The sequence below is a fragment of the Panulirus ornatus genome, chromosome 1 (genome assembly GCF_036320965.1).
Source record: "Panulirus ornatus isolate Po-2019 chromosome 1, ASM3632096v1, whole genome shotgun sequence".
NCBI lineage: Eukaryota > Metazoa > Arthropoda > Malacostraca > Decapoda > Palinuridae > Panulirus > Panulirus ornatus.
This window is the reverse complement of record NC_092224.1, coordinates 19,736,849-19,756,148: the sequence shown is the minus strand read 5'-3', so window position 1 is coordinate 19,756,148 and position 19,300 is coordinate 19,736,849. Positions and strand designations below refer to the sequence as shown.

General features: G+C 47.3%; 1 protein-coding gene across 1 annotated transcript in view; it reads left to right on the top strand.

Annotated features, from left to right (window-relative positions):
- The first annotated feature begins 1,378 nt into the window (after positions 1–1,378).
- Positions 1,379–19,300, top strand: part of LOC139761693 (AN1-type zinc finger protein 4-like) — a 98,549-nt gene continuing 80,627 nt past the window's right edge. Inside the window, 1 exon segment of the mRNA XM_071686085.1 lies at positions 1,379–1,533. The gene's annotated coding sequence lies outside the window, so the exon portion shown is untranslated.

The window sequence follows — 19,300 nt, the reverse complement described above, 5'->3', positions numbered from 1 at the left end:
GTCTGGTGGTGGGATACCCTTACTACCACGATAGTACGGTGGTGGGACAACCATCACTGAGTGGTCACAACCGTCCCTATCCTCCACACCCGGCACTCCATACACCCTGAGGACTCCATATGTCAACGTCACCTGCCAACACCGCCACAGTCCAGCGTATCGTAGATCTGAAACAATAACGTTATATTTAACAATTAAAACCATAACCAAACAGGATTTATCAGTATTTATAGAGGAGAGTTGTTTCCTTCATACCTCATTCTGGCTTTTGTCTCGCCTTTCAGTTCCATAATGTATACAAACCCTTCGATGCCACATCTCACAAAGTACGCTAAATCATTGCATCGTTGTAACTGGTGGTAATGTTGGCAACTGTTCCTCTCCCTCCTCTACCTTTCAAAGCTGATGGTGTTCTCCGCAGTAACGTATCTTGCAGGCAGATCCAAGTTCTACAGAAGTCTTTCTCGGCAGCTCTCCCACAAGGTCTGTTCAGTCTAACATGCGTAGTAATATGTGTATTCGCTTGCATCCATGAATATGTTAGCAGACGAGTACTTTAAGGTCTCCCGTTGTCAAAGGAATGGCTGTTTCTGTCAGGAGCATCGACATCATGAGTATTATGCGGCATTGCGTGAAAGAGAAAAGATCGATGTTTTATAAATATCAATGTCGAAAACAACTGTAGTAATCTACCGCAGATAATTTACAAGCCTATTTTGCTCACCGACTACATCTTCAAAATCATAACTTTTAGTCGTCACATAACAATGCCATGTTTTTGTTTGTGATCATTCTATCTTACCACTTAATGAATGCAGTTTGTAATCATTACATGCTCTGCAGTGGGCGCAACAGCTTGTGTCAACAAAAAAGCGCATTCCTGACCATTAGTTACCATGGCGAGCGACGCTCCGCCCTGTTTGATGATAAAATACTTTCAAACCATAGCTTGACGACTAGGCTTGACCAGGTGCGGTGTTATGTAAGGTTATATTCCTTTAAGAGTCATTCACGGTTTTACGCACGGTTATTCATAAACCTATCGAGGGTCTTCGTCATACAAATTTACACAAATAAGAATGTGATTTACCGCTTTTCTACTGTATCCCACCACAACACTGGCCTGGGCCGCTCAGGTGCGCGCAGTTACCAATTGTTTATTTCTGTAACTGAATTATCAGCAAAAAAACAAACGACATTTACTTTATGTTCTTATTATAATCATATTACATCAAAATCTTCAAGAGACGCTATAAAAGATGTTTGAATCAGCGAGATGTCACTGTACTTGGTGAATGTTTGTAGTGTGTGATAATGTAAAAGTGGCACCTTTCCATCCGGGGCCGTGGTCGCGCGAATTCCACAGTCAAGTTGAGGAGACACACATGAGTGCTGACGTCTGACGGACATGTCTCGGATTTTGTGACTTATTGCTACCACACACTTGCCTTTCCGGATATATTTTTAACTCCATGGAATTATAACTGGACCAGGAAGCACGTGCACTAGGATACTGCCAAAGACTTCGATACAGTGAGTGTTTATTCCAATGTTTACGTCAGGTCACTGAACAGACACCTATTCTCGAAATTATTTTTCGTGGTATGTCAGTTGGTGTTGTCAGTGAAACCACTTTTTTGAAATTACAGATGATGCTAGACCTTTGATAATTCATTCGAGGGTCATTATGCGTGATGGGCAGTACAAACATTCCCCCTAGAAAAGGACTTACTGATAAATGATGACATTGGGAACAAGGTTGTGATACTGTTATGCAATTGATGTAAACTGTGACGCCTGGTTGTTGCACCTTCATGTTTGTCTTCGTGAAAGACATGGAATGTATCTTCTGAGGGCGTGTTCGCGCAATGGCATGATATGTAATTACATTTGCGCTCGATTTTGCGTTTTAAATGTAAAGCCATTGTATATATTTTACACTTGGGGAGTCTTTCTCCTTGTATGAGATACCTCTCATGTTAACTTCTCACTAGTCTTAATCATCTCTCTCGTGTGCATGATCTGTCTCCCTCACTAGAGTTATCCCTGTGCCTCACTAGCGTGAACTGTCTCCCTCACTAGCATTAAATGTCTCCCTCTAATTATCCACGTCCTCCAGGAGCGTTAACTGTACCACTCACCAATGTTGAATATTTACATGTTTACCGATAACACTCTACCTTAACAGCTTCAAGTATTTGCCTCATCAGCGATAATTATATCCCGTTGTAGCTTTAAATGTCTCTCCCTGTGTCGTTAACTTATCAGTGTTAACCATCCCTTTTACGTGTGTTAACTATCATGTGTTGAGATAAGTCTCCCTCATTTATATTAAGTACGTTTTGAACCAGTGTTAACCATCCCTTTTACATGTGTTAACTATTTCTCATGTGTTGAGATTGTCTCCCTCATTTATGTTAACTTCGTTTTGAACGAGTGTTAACCATGTCTCATGAGTGATAAATATCTTCTCCCGTGTTAGCTGTCAGTCTATTCATTGGCACCTGTTTAACCTGCTTGACCTTAATAAACTACCGCTCCATGAACTACTCTCTTAACCTATATTACTTTACACACGTGTTAACCAGTTCCCTCTTAACTGTTAATCGCCTTCCTCACTGGCGTTAACTACCTCGATCACCACTGTTAACCACCATCCTCACCTGTGTTGACGATCCCCATCTGTGTTAACGACCTCCATCACCATTATTTTTGTGTACTTCATCTGTGTTAACTGCCAGCCTTGTGTTAACTACATTTCACATTTATGTTAACTACCTTCCTTACTTGTGTTAACTACCTTCCTCACTTGTGTTGATTGCATTTCTCACTCTTGTTAACTAATTCCATCACTTGTGTTAATTGCATTTCTTACTTGTGTTACCAAATTTCACTTGTGTTAAGTACCTCCCTCACCTGTGTTAGCTACCTTGCTCACATGTGTTAACTACCTTACCTGTGTTAAATACCTTCCTCATTTGTGTTAACTACCTTCCTTACCTGTCTTACCTCCCATGTGTTACGTTGTTAACCTGTTAGCTACAATTCTCAGCTGTTAACTACATTCCCCACTTGTGTTAACTACCTTCCTTACCTGTCTTACCTCCCTTGTGTTACGTTGTTAACCTGTTAGCTACAGTTCTTAGCTGTGTTCACTACATTCCTCACTTGTGTTAACTATACCACTTACGTTAACTACCTCCCTCATTCGTTATCTGCCGTTCTCACTTTTTTGTTAACTTCCTCCCTCAACTGTATTAACTATTTTTTCTCACTTTTGTTAACCATCCTCGTCAGCTGATTAAACTAACCTCTCCTCACCAGTGTTTATTATTTTCATTTGTGTTAACTAACCTCACCTGTGTTAACCACCTTCCTTGTGTTACTTACCTTCCTCATTTGAGTTAACTACCTTCCTAACTTGTGTGGTAACTACCCTCTTTACTTGTGGTAACTACTTCCCTTTCCCCGTTAATTACTGTCATTACTTGTTTGTCTTTCCAGTGTTAACTGCTATTTCCTCACTTGTTACCACCTCCCTCACACTCTCTAATATCCTCACTATATTTTAGCTATCCTCATGTGCGTTACATTTTTACCGTTAACTACCATCCCCCTCCCCCGGTGTTAACTGCCTCTTCATTATTGTTAACTCACCGTTATTGAATCTCCCTCACAGGTGTTTAAAGTCCTTCCCATCATCTGTGTTTGACACTTCCCTCATTACCTGTGTTATTCGACTCACACGACCGTTGGTTAATGACCTATGTAAACTGCCTTTTACATCTCTGTTAACTCTCTCTCTCTCTCTCTCTCTCTCTCTCTCTCTCTCTCTCTCTCTCTCTCTCTCTCACCAATGACAGAGGTTAACTTCTTGTTTCGTGTTAACGTAATTTCGAACCTGTACACTGCCTGAGGCGGGTTAATCATGTTATGTTAATTATGTTAACTACCTCATCTATGTTAACATTATTTGAGGATGACAGACAGTGCGGCCCTTGAGCTCAGGACGGTCCAAACTTTTGGGTTTGATTACTTGACCTGTAAGGGTCAGGTCAAAGGTTAGGTCATCTTGTGCTTTATTGTTTAACAGTAACTTGCCTCCCTAATTACTAGTAGCATCATTTCTTGAACTGTTTAACTACGGTGTCTGTTAAATCCTGTCCCTGTTGTCCACAGCCTTTGTAGCGCCTGTTTTGGTTGTCTCTCATCAGTGTTAACTGTTAACAACTCAAACCTTCCTCACCCGTCATGTTTACTGTTAACAACTCTATCCTTCCTCGCCCGTCATGTTAACTCTAGCTTCCTCACCTGTCATGTTAACAGCTCTAACCTTCCTCACCCCTCATATTAACTATTAACAAGTGTACCTTCCTCACCCGCCATGTTAACTGTTAACAACTCTAACCTTCTTCACCCCTCGTGTTAACATCTCTACCTTCCTCACCCGTCATGTTAACTGTTAACAACTCAGCCTTCCTCACCCGTCAGGTTCACTGTTAACAACTCTACCTTCCTCACCCGTCATCACCTGAGATATATTTCTTTATATTCCAGCAGTGGTTTATGCCACACTTGTTGACTGTGTTCATTATTATTATTGTTATTACTACTTCTACTTCTACTACCACCACTACTACTACTATTATTCTACTACTACTACTCCTACTCCTCCTCCTCCTCCTCCTCCTACTACTACTACTACTACTACTACTTCTACTATTTGAAGACTATGGTCAAGGTTCGTGAGCTCAAAAGCTCAAAGATTGACATGTGGTGTGTACGAGTCCTGTGCTGCTGCTGCTGTTACACCGCTGCCGGCCGCATGATGATGTTGGCGTTCCTCGCGATACAGGCCAGAAAAACGCCTCTTTCACTCCGGTTAAACATGTGTCCATTTTCCCCATGTTTCTGGTATAGTCCTGATGCCTGATGATTCATTCATCCGGGTTCATTCGGCGGTAAGAGAGAGAGAGAGGCCTCGTCTCGTTTCATCATCACAAACTCATTTAAATGTGGTTAGGGGGAATATGTTCGTGGTGGCAGTGTAGTATATATATGTATAATATATATGTGGTCATTACGTATGGATCGCCATGGTCGGGGCGTGGTAGCCTCAGTCAGGGACTTTCAAAACTGCCTCGGGACAGGACCTGCAGATGAATGAGTCGTGGGGGGGAGGGGTAATAATGAGGGGGTTCAAGGTCAAGGTCACTTGGGGATGTTACTGTTCACCTGTGGGCTGAAAGCACGGGTCGTCATGTATCTGGTCGAGTGCAGGTCATGAATCTGGTCGAGAACAGGTCGTCATATATCTGGTCGTGTACAGGTCGTCATGTATCTGGTTGAGTGCAGGTCATATATCTGGTCGATAACAGGTCGTCATATATCTGGTCGTGTACAGGTCATGTATCTGGTCGAGTACAGGTCGTCATATATCTGGTCGTGTACGGGTCGTCATGTATCTGGTCGAATACAGGTCATATATCTGGTCGAGAACAGGTCGTCATATACCTGGTCGAGTACAAGTCGTCATGTATCTGGTCGAGTACAGGTCGTCATATATCTGGTCGAGTACATATACCTGGTTGAGTACAAGTCGCTATATATATCTGGTTCGAGTACAGGTCGTTATACATCTGGTCGACCTTTGCTTTGGTTACAGTCCCTGGTGTTCTCAGGGGTGTCTGCTGTATTGTTTCAAGGATACATAAGTTACAGGTATCCAGATGGTTGCCACCTCACAAGGTTAAGTGTGCCTCTCTTGTTGAACGTACTTATCAATGCCTCCTTGAGCGACCTAGGAATAACCCAATTAAGTACATTGATGGTACAGGCGTCAGAGCACGGTATGAATGCGACCCGTTCCTCCTTCCCCTCCTACACAGCATGTGATCATAATTTACAGTTTGTCTGGCGTAAAAAAAAAAAAAAAGTTATTCAATAGACAAATTGAAGACCAAATTTCTATCTCTTTAGTTACATGTTTAAAACCTCGAACCCATGTACTGCAACCGCTGTACAGACAGTGATCGAATCGACAGTGATCAAATCATGTACTTATATATATATATATATATGTATATATATATATTCTTTTTCTTTCTTTTAAACTATCCGCCATTTCCCGCATTAGCGAGGTAGCGTTAAGAACAGAGGACTGGGCCTTTGTGGAATATCCTCACCTGGCCCCCCTCTGTTCCTTCTTTTGGAAAATTAAAAAAAAGAAAAAAAAAAAAGAGAGGGGAGGATTTCCAGCCTCCTGCTCCCTAACCTTTTAGTCGCCTTCTACGACACGCAGGGAATACGTGGGAAGTATTCTTCATCCCCTATCCCCAGGGATAATATATATATATATATATATATGGTGTGGGCCATGGAAGGCTGTGTATGTATGTATATTTGCATGTGTGGACGTGTGTATGTGCATGTGTGTGGGGGTGGGTTGGGCCATTTCTTTCGTCTGTTTCCTTGCGCTGCCTCGCAGGCGTGGGAGACAGCAACAAAAATATATGTATGTATATGTATATATGTATATATATATATATATATATATATATATATATATATATATATATATATATATATGTATATGTGTATATATATCCCTGGGGATAGGGGAGAAAGAATACTTCCCACGTATTCCCTGCATGTCGGAGAAGGCGACTAAAAGGGAAGGGAGCGGGGGGCTGGAAATCCTCTCCTCTCTTTTTTTTTTTTTTTTTTTTTTTTTTTTTTCCCCCAAAAGAAGGAACAGAGAAGGGGGCCAGGTGAGGATATTCCCTCAAAGGCCCAGTCCTCTGTTCTTAACGCTACCTTGCTAATGCGGGAAATGGCGAATAGTATGAAAGAAAAGAAAAGAAATATATATATATTTATATGTATATATATTTGGTAGATGATTGTACTTTAATTTGAGTCCTCCAGAAGAGTAAGAACTTTAATGGACTTCAGTAAATGCAAATTAAAGCCATGATAATTAAGTCTGGCTGTTCCAGTGCAACTAAAGTGTTTGATACGAGGAAACATTGTTAGCAGGTTGGCGCCCAACATGGACACTCTACCCAGTATCAGGTCTCTGGAGGTAAACTTCCTGCCAGGGTCTGCAGATGATGCCTTCGTAGACTCCATCAAAGACCATACATTGTACAGCAAGTTGGTCTGGAAAGGGCAGAGCTGGAAGCCATATGGATCACCATACGGGCCTTTACAACTGAAGACCAATTGGTTACAGTCCTTGCAAACACTTACAGAATCAACGGTGTGAAAACAACGTAATACCAAGTTATGAATACCGACGGCTTCCTCAACCCTGCTCAGACTCTGGGGTGACTAATAGTGCTGCCGTTGTAATAATAGGCCACACCTCTACCTATACCCCTCCACTCCTACATAGCTTGAACACCTTAGTGTTATGGAACTTTCCCTCTAACAGTGATGAATGTGGCCTTCGATGTGAAGACGTCGGCAGACGTAGATTTGACAAAGCACGTGAGAGGTGCCAGCCTCTGTGTGTGTGTGTGTGTGTGTGTGTGTGTGTGTGTGTGTGTGTGTGTGTGTGTGTACAACAAGCTGTTTGCTTCGTGATGAAAATTCTTTGATCAAGTCTCATCTTGGTGGGTGATGTGTTGAATGTGCTCCTTTTTTGGGGGGTAATGTTTCAATGATTTGACTTTACCGAATGATGGAATGATATATTTCCTGTCTACGTTTGGATCAAACTAATTACATACGATACCCTCATATGGTGTACCTTCCTCCTTAACTGGAGTTATTCCAGCCTCCTCTGGTCCCTACCGCGCAAGAGTATGCAATTAAGAGGAAGTCATATATGTAGCTAGCAGAATGAAAAATGAAAATCTACCGCCATAAACCTCCTGTGTGTTGGTGGCCTTCACAGACACTCCACACACACACACACACACACACACACACACACACACACACCTCTTTTTACTGACACTCAAGAGTTTGTGTGTGTGTGTGTATGTTTTGAGTACAGATGTGTGCATGACGAAGCCGTCCCCCTCACAAGGGCCGAGCAGCCCTGCGTGTTCAGCCTTTCAACAGTACATTGGTTATGGATCACATCATGCACACCTCGACCAAACAAGGTCCAGTACGTTGGTAAAACGAACTGTGTCATGTCCGTTTGGTTACCATGGAGGCGAGGTCGCTACCATTCGTGCTGCCTTTCCTAATGATTTTGTGGAGGAAAGTGGATATGGGCAAGATGATTACACAGGACAATTAAAGGCTGAAAGGTATTATGAAAGTAGAAGAGATATGAGAGTTTCTGGAATCTTGAGAGTTAAGGTATGTGTTAGATGGCCAGTTTGTCTGTAAAGTTAAACGATAGTAAGTTGTGGCTGTGTCTTTTAACCTCCATGTTTTGCCAAGGTCGCCTGGCGCCATTATCAGGGTACGAATGCAACCCATGATTATATATATATATATATATATATATATATATATATATATATATATATATATATATGTTACAGATAGATATCACATAATGCCTTCTAGATGCAAGGATTCACACCATACCCTTTGTGTGGGAGCTGGGTACGCTTAAAACTGTGCTGTGGGGCTCTATAGCCTCTCTTACAAACACACACACACACACACACACACACACACACACACGTCTCGATTCACCCAGAACCTTTGCCTCCTCACCCAGTCTGTGATTCACTTCAGCTCCCATAGTTCCATTCGCTGCCATGTCTAAAACAGGCATCTAAAACTACTTCAGGTTCTCTCCGTCCAAACTAACTTGTCCCCCCCCCCCCCATTGCTAGATTTCATAACCTTACTTTTTAGCAAAATAACTCAACTTCCTTCTCTCACACACTTTCTGAAACTAAGACACCAGCTTCTGCAGTTTCTTATTCGAGTCTGCCATCACAGCCGCTTCATCCGCAAACAGCAACTGAGTCGCCTCCCAGACACCCCTAGTCTCCAACATACTGTAGACAGCCTCTTTCTCCAAGACTTTCCACCCTAAACATAACACATTAAACGACCATAATGATATGACTCACACTCGCTGCAAACCCACCTTCACATGGAACCACCTCCCCTCCATCCTTCTTACTCGCACACGTTCCTTTCGCGATGAAATATCTCCTGCTTCTTTTAGCTTTTCTACCACTGTGTATTCATAGCATCTTCCACAAGGCATCTCGGTCAACGCTTTCTCTGTATCCATGAGTACCACGTACAAAACCCTCTTCTCAAAATATTTCCCAAACAAAGTCTTCAAAGCAAACACCTGCTGGTCCACACATTTCCTACCACTCCAAAAGCCACATTGATCCTCCCCGTTCTTATGCCCCGTGTATGTAGCCAACCTCTCAACCTCCCATACAACTTGCCACGTACACTCAACAGACTTATTACTAAACTTCCGTAATTTGAGCATTCACTTTTGTCCCTCTTGCCGAATGGAACTATGCAAGTACTCCACCAGTCCTCAGAAACCTCACCTAGAGCCATATATATACGGTGAAAATCCTAACTAACCAATCAGCAACCCTTTCACCCCCTTTCCTGAGACCTCCAGTTGCAGTCCCATCCACCCCTGCCCCCTTATGCAAGGCTTTCACCACCTCCTCTCTTTTCACCCAACCATTCACCAAGACTTGATCACGTACACCTTCACGTCACCAGCACCCTACATCCGTCATTCTGTCATCATACACAACGGTTTCCAACGATTCTCAACCCAGCGTCCCCTTCCAAGAAACAATAATGGCTGATCCATCCCTCAGAAAATTCAACTGAATTCTACATCAAGAATGTCTACTGTTGAAAGCCCATATATGATTCTCGTAAACTATGGATGCCTCATAGTAGGATTCCTGGGGTTATTTCTGGTTTATGTTAGCATAAGCCAGGTACCCGATTTATCGACAAGTCCCTATCAGAGGATGAACAGCTGGATTGACTGTGGACCAACGGCTTCATCCAGGATTCGAATGTATACCCTCGACCCGTGAATGGCGGCCCGTGAATGCTTTATGGTCAGTAATGCTCATGGCTACGCTACGGAGTTCCATAGATTATTGAATAAATATATATATATATATATATATATATATATATATATATATATATATATATATATATATATATATATATTTATTTATTTATTTATTTTTTCGTACATATTCGCCATTTCTCGTGCTAGCGAGGTAGCGTTAAGAACAGAGGACTGAGCATTAGAGGGAATATCCTCACTTGGCCACCTTCTCTGTTCCTTCTTTTGGAAAAGTAAAAACTGGAGGGGAGGATTTCTAGTCCCCTGCTCCCTCCCCTTTTAGTCGCCTTTTACGGCACGCAGGGAATACGTGGGAAGTATTTCTCCCCTATCCCAAGATATATATATATATATATATATATATATATATATATATATATATATATATATATATATATATATATATATATAAAGTGCAACAAAAATGTAATTTAACATTGACATGAATAGAAAAAAAATGAGACACTAGCGTCATTAAGCACAAGAAAACAGTGACACGTCGAGCAATAAGACTCTGTTATTAGTACAAGCGACTGTTTATAGAGTGGAGAAATGCCTCAGTGTTACAAGTTAAAGTGTGGCTTTGAATAAAAAGGATTGTGGATGTAGTCTACATTTATCGACTGTATACGTAATCATAACCTCTCCCAAGGGCAATGGTGTCCAGACCCAGTCACCCTGGTCACCAGTAACAGGTTTTATCTCATTTACGCATCACACCCAAGCCTGTGTGTCATGTGACCTGACCTGTTGTTGCTAACCCTCCTCCAGGGCTGTCAAACGTCTCCTCATGTTATATTTCCTTACAGTCTTTTGCAGAGTCACTATATTTGGACAGCAATATAGACCTCAGATATTTTTGTTTTTTGATTTTTACCAATGTAGATTTCATATATATATATATATATATATATATATATATATATATATATATATATATATATATATATATATATATATATTTCATACTATTCGGCATTTCCCGTGTTAGTGAGGTAGCGTTAAGAACAGAGGAATGGGCCTTTGAGGGAATATCCTCACCTGGCCCCCTTCTCTGTTCCTTCTTTTGGAAAATGAAAAAAAAAAAAAGAAAAATGAGAGGGGAGGATTTCCAGCCCCCCGCTCCCTTCCCTTTTAGTCGCCTTCTACGACACACAAGGAATACGTGGGAAGTGTTCTTTCTCCCCTATCCCCTATCCCCTTTATAGTCAGTTTCTGTTGTTGGTGTAGTGGTCATCTTCCCAAACGACCAATCCACTGGCTGGGGTTCGATCCCTGGCGCTGGCAGTTACCGCAGCCTAGCAGGAGTTACCGCAGCCTAGCAGGAGTTACCTGAGCCTAGCAGGAGTTACCGCAGCCTAGCAGGAGTTACCACAGCCTAGCAGGAGTTACCGCAGCCTAGCAGGAGTTACCACAGCCTAGCAGGAGTTACCACAGCCTAGCAGGAGTTACCACAGCCTAGCAGGAGTTACCACAGCCTAGCAGGAGTTACCACAGCCTAGCAGGAGTTACCGCAGCCTAGCAGGAGTTACCACAGCCTAGCAGGAGTTACCACAGCCTAGCAGGAGTTACCTGAGCCTAGCAGGAGTTACCTGAGCCTAGCAGGAGTTACCACAGCCTAGCAGGAGTTACCGCAGCCTAGCAGGAGTTACCACAGCCTAGCAGGAGTTACCGCAGCCTAGCAGGAGTTACCACAGCCTAGCAGGAGTTACCTGAGCCTAGCAGGAGTTACCTGAGCCTAGCAGGAGTTACCACAGCCTAGCAGGAGTTACCTGAGCCTAGCAGGAGTTACCTGAGCCTAGCAGGAGTTACCACAGCCTAGCAGGAGTTACCGCAGCCTAGCAGGAGTTACCGCAGCCTAGCAGGAGTTACCTGAGCCTAGCAGGAGTTACCACAGCCTAGCAGGAGTTACCTGAGCCTAGCAGGAGTTACCGCAGCCTAGCAGGAGTTACCGCAGCCTAGCAGGAGTTACCACAGCCTAGCAGGAGTTACCTGAGCCTAGCAGGAGTTACCGCAGCCTAGCAGGAGTTACCTGAGCCTAGCAGGAGTTACCTGAGCCTAGCAGGAGTTACCGCAGCTAGCAGGAGTTACCTGAGCCTAGCAGGAGTTACCTGAGCCTAGCAGGAGTTACCTGAGCCTAGCAGGAGTTACCACAGCCTAGCAGGAGTTACCACAGCCTAGCAGGAGTTACCACAGCCTAGCAGGAGTTACCTGAGCCTAGCAGGAGTTACCTGAGCCTAGCAGGAGTTACCTGAGCCTAGCAGGAGTTACCGCAGCCTAGCAGGAGTTACCGCAGCCTAGCAGGAGTTACCTGAGCCTAGCAGGAGTTACCGCAGCCTAGCAGGAGTTACCTGAGCCTAGCAGGAGTTACCTGAGCCTAGCAGGAGTTACCACAGCCTAGCAGGAGTTACCGCAGCCTAGCAGGAGTTACCTGAGCCTAGCAGGAGTTACCACAGCCTAGCAGGAGTTACCTGAGCCTAGCAGGAGTTACCGCAGCCTAGCAGGAGTTACCTGAGCCTAGCAGGAGTTACCTGAGCCTAGCAGGAGTTACCTGAGCCTAGCAGGAGTTACCTGAGCCTAGCAGGAGTTACCACAGCCTAGCAGGAGTTACCACAGCCTAGCAGGAGTTACCTGAGCCTAGCAGGAGTTACCTGAGCCTAGCAGGAGTTACCTGAGCCTAGCAGGAGTTACCGCAGCTAGCAGGAGTTACCTGAGCCTAGCAGGAGTTACCTGAGCCTAGCAGGAGTTACCACAGCCTAGCAGGAGTTACCTGAGCCTAGCAGGAGTTACCACAGCCTAGCAGGAGTTACCACAGCCTAGCAGGAGTTACCTGAGCCTAGCAGGAGTTACCACAGCCTAGCAGGAGTTACCTGAGCCTAGCAGGAGTTACCACAGCCTAGCAGGAGTTACCGCAGCCTAGCAGGAGTTACCACAGCCTAGCAGGAGTTACCTGAGCCTAGCAGGAGTTACCTGAGCCTAGCAGGAGTTACCGCAGCCTAGCAGGAGTTACCTGAGCCTAGCAGGAGTTACCACAGCCTAGCAGGAGTTACCACAGCCTAGCAGGAGTTACCACAGCCTAGCAGGAGTTACCACAGCCTAGCAGGAGTTACCTGAGCCTAGCAGGAGTTACCGCAGCCTAGCAGGAGTTACCACAGCCTAGCAGGAGTTACCGCAGCCTAGCAGGAGTTACCTGAGCCTAGCAGGAGTTACCTGAGCCTAGCAGGAGTTACCTGAGCCTAGCAGGAGTTACCGCAGCCTAGCAGGAGTTACCACAGCCTAGCAGGAGTTACCTGAGCCTAGCAGGAGTTACCTGAGCCTAGCAGGAGTTACCGCAGCCTAGCAGGAGTTACCTGAGCCTAGCAGGAGTTACCACAGCCTAGCAGGAGTTACCTGAGCCTAGCAGGAGTTACCTGAGCCTAGCAGGAGTTACCTGAGCCTAGCAGGAGTTACCACAGCCTAGCAGGAGTTACCTGAGCCTAGCAGGAGTTACCACAGCCTAGCAGGAGTTACCACAGCCTAGCAGGAGTTACCACAGCCTAGCAGGAGTTACCTGAGCCTAGCAGGAGTTACCTGAGCCTAGCAGGAGTTACCACAGCCTAGCAGGAGTTACCGCAGCCTAGCAGGAGTTACCTGAGCCTAGCAGGAGTTACCGCAGCCTAGCAGGAGTTACCTGAGCCTAGCAGGAGTTACCACAGCCTAGCAGGAGTTACCTGAGCCTAGCAGGAGTTACCTGAGCCTAGCAGGAGTTACCTGAGCCTAGCAGGAGTTACCTGAGCCTAGCAGGAGTTACCGCAGCCTAGCAGGAGTTACCTGAGCCTAGCAGGAGTTACCTGAGCCTAGCAGGAGTTACCGCAGCCTAGCAGGAGTTACCTGAGCCTAGCAGGAGTTACCTGAGCCTAGCAGGAGTTACCACAGCCTAGCAGGAGTTACCACAGCCTAGCAGGAGTTACCTGAGCCTAGCAGGAGTTACCTGAGCCTAGCAGGAGTTACCTGAGCCTAGCAGGAGTTACCGCAGCCTAGCAGGAGTTACCTGAGCCTAGCAGGAGTTACCTGAGCCTAGCAGGAGTTACCTGAGCCTAGCAGGAGTTACCTGAGCCTAGCAGGAGTTACCTGAGCCTAGCAGGAGTTACCACAGCCTAGCAGGAGTTACCACAGCCTAGCAGGAGTTACCTGAGCCTAGCAGGAGTTACCTGAGCCTAGCAGGAGTTACCTGAGCCTAGCAGGAGTTACCTGAGCCTAGCAGGAGTTACCGCAGCTAGCAGGAGTTACCTGAGCCTAGCAGGAGTTACCTGAGCCTAGCAGGAGTTACCTGAGCCTAGCAGGAGTTACCACAGCCTAGCAGGAGTTACCGCAGCCTAGCAGGAGTTACCTGAGCCTAGCAGGAGTTACCTGAGCCTAGCAGGAGTTACCTGAGCCTAGCAGGAGTTACCACAGCCTAGCAGGAGTTACCGCAGCCTAGCAGGAGTTACCGCAGCCTAGCAGGAGTTACCGCAGCCTAGCAGGAGTTACCTGAGCCTAGCAGGAGTTACCACAGCCTAGCAGGAGTTACCGCAGCCTAGCAGGAGTTACCGCAGCCTAGCAGGAGTTACCACAGCCTAGCAGGAGTTACCTGAGCCTAGCAGGAGTTACCTGAGCCTAGCAGGAGTTACCGCAGCCTAGCAGGAGTTACCGCAGCCTAGCAGGAGTTACCTGAGCCTAGCAGGAGTTACCTGAGCCTAGCAGGAGTTACCTGAGCCTAGCAGGAGTTACCTGAGCCTAGCAGGAGTTACCTGAGCCTAGCAGGAGTTACCTGAGCCTAGCAGGAGTTACCACAGCCTAGCAGGAGTTACCACAGCCTAGCAGGAGTTACCACAGCCTAGCAGGAGTTACCACAGCCTAGCAGGAGTTACCACAGCCTAGCAGGAGTTACCTGAGCCTAGCAGGAGTTACCGCAGCTAGCAGGAGTTACCTGAGCCTAGCAGGAGTTACCACAGCCTAGCAGGAGTTACCTGAGCCTAGCAGGAGTTACCACAGCCTAGCAGGAGTTACCACAGCCTAGCAGGAGTTACCACAGCCTAGCAGGAGTTACCTGAGCCTAGCAGGAGTTACCTGAGCCTAGCAGGAGTTACCTGAGCCTAGCAGGAGTTACCACAGCCTAGCAGGAGTTACCACAGCCTAGCAGGAGTTACCTGAGCCTAGCAGGAGTTACCTGAGCCTAGCAGGAGTTACCACAGCCTAGCAGGAGTTACCTGAGCCTAGCAGGAGTTACCTGAGCCTAGCAGGAGTTACCTGAGCCTAGCAGGAGTTACCACAGCCTAGCAGGAGTTACCACAGCCTAGCAGGAGTTACCGCAGCCTAGCAGGAGTTACCTGAGCCTAGCAGGAGTTACCTGAGCCTAGCAGGAGTTACCACAGCCTAGCAGGAGTTACCGCAGCCTAGCAGGAGTTACCACAGCCTAGCAGGAGTTACCTGAGCCTAGCAGGAGTTACCTGAGCCTAGCAGGAGTTACCTGAGCCTAGCAGGAGTTACCTGAGCCTAGCAGGAGTTACCGCAGCCTAGCAGGAGTTACCACAGCCTAGCAGGAGTTACCGCAGCTAGCAGGAGTTACCTGAGCCTAGCAGGAGTTACCTGAGCCTAGCAGGAGTTACCTGAGCCTAGCAGGAGTTACCGCAGCCTAGCAGGAGTTACCGCAGCCTAGCAGGAGTTACCTGAGCCTAGCAGGAGTTACCTGAGCCTAGCAGGAGTTACCACAGCCTAGCAGGAGTTACCTGAGCCTAGCAGGAGTTACCACAGCCTAGCAGGAGTTACCTGAGCCTAGCAGGAGTTACCTGAGCCTAGCAGGAGTTACCTGAGCCTAGCAGGAGTTACCACAGCCTAGCAGGAGTTACCTGAGCCTAGCAGGAGTTACCTGAGCCTAGCAGGAGTTACCACAGCCTAGCAGGAGTTACCTGAGCCTAGCAGGAGTTACCTGAGCCTAGCAGGAGTTACCACAGCCTAGCAGGAGTTACCTGAGCCTAGCAGGAGTTACCTGAGCCTAGCAGGAGTTACCTGAGCCTAGCAGGAGTTACCACAGCCTAGCAGGAGTTACCGCAGCCTAGCAGGAGTTACCGCAGCCTAGCAGGAGTTACCACAGCCTAGCAGGAGTTACCTGAGCCTAGCAGGAGTTACCACAGCCTAGCAGGAGTTACCTGAGCCTAGCAGGAGTTACCACAGCCTAGCAGGAGTTACCACAGCCTAGCAGGAGTTACCTGAGCCTAGCAGGAGTTACCACAGCCTAGCAGGAGTTACCACAGCCTAGCAGGAGTTACCGCAGCCTAGCAGGAGTTACCTGAGCCTAGCAGGAGTTACCTGAGCCTAGCAGGAGTTACCACAGCCTAGCAGGAGTTACCTGAGCCTAGCAGGAGTTACCTGAGCCTAGCAGGAGTTACCACAGCCTAGCAGGAGTTACCTGAGCCTAGCAGGAGTTACCACAGCCTAGCAGGAGTTACCACAGCCTAGCAGGAGTTACCTGAGCCTAGCAGGAGTTACCACAGCCTAGCAGGAGTTACCACAGCCTAGCAGGAGTTACCGCAGCCTAGCAGGAGTTACCACAGCCTAGCAGGAGTTACCACAGCCTAGCAGGAGTTACCTGAGCCTAGCAGGAGTTACCGCAGCCTAGCAGGAGTTACCACAGCCTAGCAGGAGTTACCACAGCCTAGCAGGAGTTACCTGAGCCTAGCAGGAGTTACCTGAGCCTAGCAGGAGTTACCTGAGCCTAGCAGGAGTTACCTGAGCCTAGCAGGAGTTACCTGAGCCTAGCAGGAGTTACCTGAGCCTAGCAGGAGTTACCTGAGCCTAGCAGGAGTTACCTGAGCCTAGCAGGAGTTACCTGAGCCTAGCAGGAGTTACCTGAGCCTAGCAGGAGTTACCTGAGCCTAGCAGGAGTTACCTGAGCCTAGCAGGAGTTACCACAGCCTAGCAGGAGTTACCACAGCCTAGCAGGAGTTACCTGAGCCTAGCAGGAGTTACCTGAGCCTAGCAGGAGTTACCTGAGCCTAGCAGGAGTTACCTGAGCCTAGCAGGAGTTACCGCAGCCTAGCAGGAGTTACCTGAGCCTAGCAGGAGTTACCTGAGCCTAGCAGGAGTTACCTGAGCCTAGCAGGAGTTACCACAGCCTAGCAGGAGTTACCACAGCCTAGCAGGAGTTACCTGAGCCTAGCAGGAGTTACCTGAGCCTAGCAGGAGTTACCACAGCCTAGCAGGAGTTACCTGAGCCTAGCAGGAGTTACCTGAGCCTAGCAGGAGTTACCGCAGCCTAGCAGGAGTTACCTGAGCCTAGCAGGAGTTACCTGAGCCTAGCAGGAGTTACCGCAGCCTAGCAGGAGTTACCTGAGCCTAGCAGGAGTTACCTGAGCCTAGCAGGAGTTACCTGAGCCTAGCAGGAGTTACCTGAGCCTAGCAGGAGTTACCTGAGCCTAGCAGGAGTTACCTGAGCCTAGCAGGAGTTACCTGAGCCTAGCAGGAGTTACCACAGCCTAGCAGGAGTTACCACAGCCTAGCAGGAGTTACCTGAGCCTAGCAGGAGTTACCACAGCCTAGCAGGAGTTACCACAGCCTAGCAGGAGTTACCTGAGCCTAGCAGGAGTTACCTGAGCCTAGCAGGAGTTACCTGAGCCTAGCAGGAGTTACCTGAGCCTAGCAGGAGTTACCACAGCCTAGCAGGAGTTACCACAGCCTAGCAGGAGTTACCACAGCCTAGCAGGAGTTACCTGAGCCTAGCAGGAGTTACCACAGCCTAGCAGGAGTTACCACAGCCTAGCAGGAGTTACCTGAGCCTAGCAGGAGTTACCACAGCCTAGCAGGAGTTACCTGAGCCTAGCAGGAGTTACCACAGCCTAGCAGGAGTTACCGCAGCCTAGCAGGAGTTACCGCAGCCTAGCAGGAGTTACCACAGCCTAGCAGGAGTTACCGCAGCCTAGCAGGAGTTACCACAGCCTAGCAGGAGTTACCACAGCCTAGCAGGAGTTACCTGAGCCTAGCAGGAGTTACCACAGCCTAGCAGGAGTTACCACAGCCTAGCAGGAGTTACCACAGCCTAGCAGGAGTTACCACAGCCTAGCAGGAGTTACCACAGCCTAGCAGGAGTTACCACAGCCTAGCAGGAGTTACCACAGCCTAGCAGGAGTTACCGCAGCTAGCAGGAGTTACCACAGCCTAGCAGGAGTTACCACAGCCTAGCAGGAGTTACCACAGCCTAGCAGGAGTTACCACAGCCTAGCAGGAGTTACCACAGCCTAGCAGGAGTTACCACAGCCTAGCAGGAGTTACCACAGCCTAGCAGGAGTTACCACAGCCTAGCAGGAGTTACCACAGCCTAGCAGGAGTTACCACAGCCTAGCAGGAGTTACCTGAGCCTAGCAGGAGTTACCACAGCCTAGCAGGAGTTACCACAGCCTAGCAGGAGTTACCTGAGCCTAGCAGGAGTTACCACAGCCTAGCAGGAGTTACCGCAGCCTAGCAGGAGTTACCACAGCCTAGCAGGAGTTACCGCAGCCTAGCAGGAGTTACCTGAGCCTAGCAGGAGTTACCACAGCCTAGCAGGAGTTACCACAGCCTAGCAGGAGTTACCGCAGCCTAGCAGGAGTTACCACAGCCTAGCAGGAGTTACCGCAGCCTAGCAGGAGTTACCGCAGCCTAGCAGGAGTTACCAAAGCCTAGCAGGAGTTACCACAGCCTAGCAGGAGTTACCACAGCCTAGCAGGAGTTACCTGAGCCTAGCAGGAGTTACCTGAGCCTAGCAGGAGTTACCTGAGCCTAGCAGGAGTTACCGCAGCCTAGCAGGAATTATCACAACCTAGCAGGAATTACCACAACCTAGCTGGAATTACCACAACCTAGCAGGAATTACCACAACCTAGCTGGAATTACCACAACCTAGCTGGAATTACCACAACCTAGCAGGAATTACCACAACCTAGCAGGAATTACCACAACCTAGCTGGAATTACCACAACCTAGCTGGAATTACCACAACCTAGCTGGAATTACCACAACCTAGCAGGAATTATGACAGCCCAGCAGGAATCATCACAAGCCACCATTGTTTACCACAGGTCGACAGAAATTTACATTTGTTTTGGGTGTAATGATTTCCACTACCTTGTGTGGGATGAAGTCAAGCAACGTGTTAACACACTTGTATAACTTGTTAAGAATAGTTAAGGAAGGTGTAAACACGTGTGTGTGTGTGTGTCTGTGCGTTTCTGTGTGTGTGTGTCCTGTGTGTGTGTGTGTGTC